The sequence below is a fragment of the Gossypium arboreum genome, chromosome 9 (assembly GCF_025698485.1).
Source record: "Gossypium arboreum isolate Shixiya-1 chromosome 9, ASM2569848v2, whole genome shotgun sequence".
Taxonomy (NCBI): domain Eukaryota; kingdom Viridiplantae; phylum Streptophyta; class Magnoliopsida; order Malvales; family Malvaceae; genus Gossypium; species Gossypium arboreum.
The window spans coordinates 13,664,637-13,668,480 of NC_069078.1; the positions used below are offsets into that span (position 1 = coordinate 13,664,637).

General features: G+C 38.0%; 1 non-coding gene across 1 annotated transcript; it reads right to left on the minus strand.

Moving 5' to 3' along the window:
* Positions 1 to 377: 377 nt before the first annotated feature.
* Positions 378 to 484, minus strand: LOC128281083 (small nucleolar RNA R71). Its single transcript, XR_008271298.1, has one exon. It is a non-coding gene; the product is annotated as a small nucleolar RNA R71 (small nucleolar RNA).
* Positions 485 to 3,844: the final 3,360 nt, after the last annotated feature.

The window sequence follows — 3,844 nt, forward strand, 5'->3', positions numbered from 1 at the left end:
ATCCTGCTCCACGCATGATGTATAATTATGCTAAACCTTCTTTAACAGGAACTGAATCTAGCATAGTTAGACCTGCTGTAGCTGTGAATACTTTTGAACTAAAACCTAACACAATTCAAATGATACAGCAGTTTGTTCAGTTTGATGGTTTGCAGGATTAAGATCGCAACGCTCACTTAGCAAACTTTCTGGAATTTTGCGATACATTTAAAATGAATGGCGTTTTTGATGATGCCATTCGTCTTCGTTTATTTCCCTTTTCACTGAGAAACAAAGCTAAACAGTGGTTGAACTCGTTACCACGAGGGTCTATCACTACTTGGGAACAAATGACCGAGAAATTTTTACTAAAATATTTTTCGCCAGCTAAAACGGCTAAATTACGTAATGATATCTCTTCTTTTGTGCAGATCGATTTTGAAATACTTTACGATGCATGGGAGAGATACAAGGACTTACTGAGAAGGTGCCCTCACCATGGGTTACCGCTTTGGCTGCAAGTACAAACATTCCACAATGGTCTGAATCCCTCGACTCGGCAAATGGTTGGCGCAGCTACTAGCGGAGCCATCAACAACAAAACACCTGAAGAGGCTTACGAATTCATTGAAGAAATGTCACTGAATAACTATCAGTGGCAAGTCATGAGGTCTAAGCCAACAAAAACAGCCAGCGTTTATAACGTCGACTCAGTTACTATGTTGTCAAATCTGGTAAAACTTCTCAATAAAAAGATTGATGGTTTACTTGGTTCTACGTAGGCACATCCAATAATGAGATGTGACTCAAGCAGAGGAGGTGTGCATACAGAATATCAATCCTTCCATCCCACAACTGAAGAGGAACAAGTCAACTATATGGGTAACAATAACTCTAGATCTTAAAATAACCCATACAGTAATACTTATAATACAGGTTGGAGGAACCATCTAAATTTCTCCTAGGGTGGTCAAGGGAATCAAAAGCCACAAAATCCTCAGGGTTTTCAACAGCCACCTTATCAACAAGAGAAGAAACCGAATCTTGAGGAGATGATCTTAAAATTCATATCAATGTCCGAAACCCATTTCCAAAATATCGAGACAGCACTTAAAAATCAACAAGCATCGATCCAAGGACTCAAAACTCAGATAGCCAGCTCTCCAAACTGATCTCCGAACGACCACAAGGTAGTTTGCCAAGTAATACCGAACCTAACCCAAGGGAACAACTCAACACAATTAATACTCAAGATGATGAAGGATTCGTTGAGCCTGAACCAGAACCGAGGCAAGAAACTGTGGTAAACAAAGGGAGAGATGAGGTAGGTCAAAATACAAACAAACTAGTGACTGTCGAATATAAACCTCGTGTGCCATACCCTAATGCGACAAGGAAAGACCTCTCAGACGAAAAATTCGGTAAATTCGTTAAACTTTTGAAAACATTACATATTAGCTTACCGTTTATTGAAGCTTTGTGGCAGATGCCAAATGCAATGAAATTTTTAAAAGAGCTTTTAGTAAATAAGCGGAAGTTGGATGAAGCGTCGCATGTAGAGCTAAACGCAGTCTGCTCAGCTATTCTACAGAATAGGCTACCCCACAAATTGAAAGATCCAGAGAGTTTTACAATTCCTTGTTTAATTGGTAGTTTAGATATAAGTCATGCATTAGCTGATTTAGGGGCTAGTATTAACGTAATGCCTTACAAAATGTTTAAGCAACTAGGTCTTGGGAAACCTAAACAAACTAGGATGAGCATTCAATTGGAAGATAAAACTATAAGATTCCCTAGGGGTATTATTGAAGATGTACTCGTGAAAGTAGATAAGTTCATATTTTCTGTTGATTTCGTTGTTCTTGGGGTCGTGATAATAGTTAGTCCAGGTTTGATCTTCATTATAAATATTTATTACTTGTTACGAATCACGCGATCACCTACAATGTGTATGAGAGTTTCCGAGTATCCTTTAGTATTTCGAGTGGTTCAACAGGTAATCCAACGATTATGTCCAAGAGATGACAAGGTATGATCATGTTGAAAGAATATAGGTACGTACATAAAGCTCATAAACATTGAGATTATGAATCGATAAGACCTCAGAAAAAGTGAATGAATAAATTATGATCATGAGTTTTATTGTACATTATGTAAATGGCATGACTTAAGATGTACTTATGATACTTGATGACATTGTGATAAATGTTATTGTGTTATGTGTATAATATTGCATGGTTAATGTTGTTAATTATTTACATGCAAACTTACTAAGCTTTATGCTTACTCCCCTTTCCTTTTCCATTTCCTTATAGTATCGCCAAGCTAGCTCGGGGATCGAAGGACGTCGGAGCTCGATTCACATTATCAAATAATCTTTTGAGTAGTGAATTTAAGTATTTTTTGAGTATGGCATGTATAGGGACTTGGTCTTTTTGTTATATGTCATATTTGTGTAGCCAAATGTGTTGGCTTATAATGATTTGATGATTCATTTTGTATATGGCCATGTGATATGAACCATATTAATTATAGGGATGTAATCCTATTTATACATGCATACATGTGCTATGGTCAATCATGTTGTGGTTAAATTCATTTGGCATGGATGAATTGTGGATATGATCATGGATGCTCGATTATGGAAATGTGAGTAAATGACATAATAACAACTAAGGCATGAATGTATGAAATGGAATTAAATTGATGTTTCATATTGCATGTGATTTGGTAAACTTGGTCTAAATAAAATATGAAGTCTTAAGCAAGTATAAATTGATTAGAAGTTGTTATGTATGAGCCATATTTATGAATGTGTAAGTGCTCATTTATGCCATGTAGGATGTCATTGAGATGTGTAAGTGTGCATTTGTTATTGAGGGTGACAAAAGGCTTGGAAAATAACCTCAAAGTTGTCCACACGGATAGGCATACGGGCGTGTGTCTAGACCGTGTGTCCCCATGGGCGTGTGATCCGGCCGTGTGTCCCTTGCACCCTAATTAGGTAAAATAGAATGTCCAGTAGTAAACACACGGGCAAAGACACGGCTGTGTGAAGGATACGGCCTCAAGACATGGGCGTGTGATTAGGCCGTGTAAAGTTTGCACTTAATTTTTGGAATTTAATTCGTCACATGGCTTAAGCACATGGGTGTGTGACTTGGCTGTGTGACCCTAATTGTGTGATGACGTCATAAACATAGAGTTACATGGGCTGAGGACATGGGCGTGTCCCAAGCCATATGGGCGTGTGTGACCACATGGGCATGTGACCCTGTTTCATGAAAATTTTTCTAAGTTTTCCCAAAGTTTTCTAAAGTTCTGAGTTTAGTCCCGAACTACTCCCGATGTATGTTTTGGGATTCATAGTCCCATATGAGGGACAATTTTCATCTGCATGAATGAATTTTATTTGAACAAAATTTTATGGCCCGGTTTTGTATGTTTGCTTGTGTTTAAGTCTGGTGTTACAGTACATCGTTCTTTTAGGTTTTCACCATAAGGGCGATTCTTAATAGTGCGCCATGAAGGCGTTCTTTATGAAGTTTTCCACAAAGGCATTCCTTTCATACTCTCCCAAAAAGGTTTTCTTTCATATTATGCCACAAAGGGTTTTCTTTCCAAACGTGTTTATGATATGAATTTGCCTAAACTCACATTATGTGAGGTTTTCCCATCATCGTCCTGGGACACACAGAGAACCCTATTGGGTAATAACCTTTCTTTAGTTCCTCTTTAAGGGTGCCATGGCCATGGACTTTTCCTTTCAGAATTCATTTTTAAAGTCTCAACGGACCCCTTTAACAATACCACAGAGACAGAAACAGACTCTCTTCACACACCATTCATACATTGACACAATTCA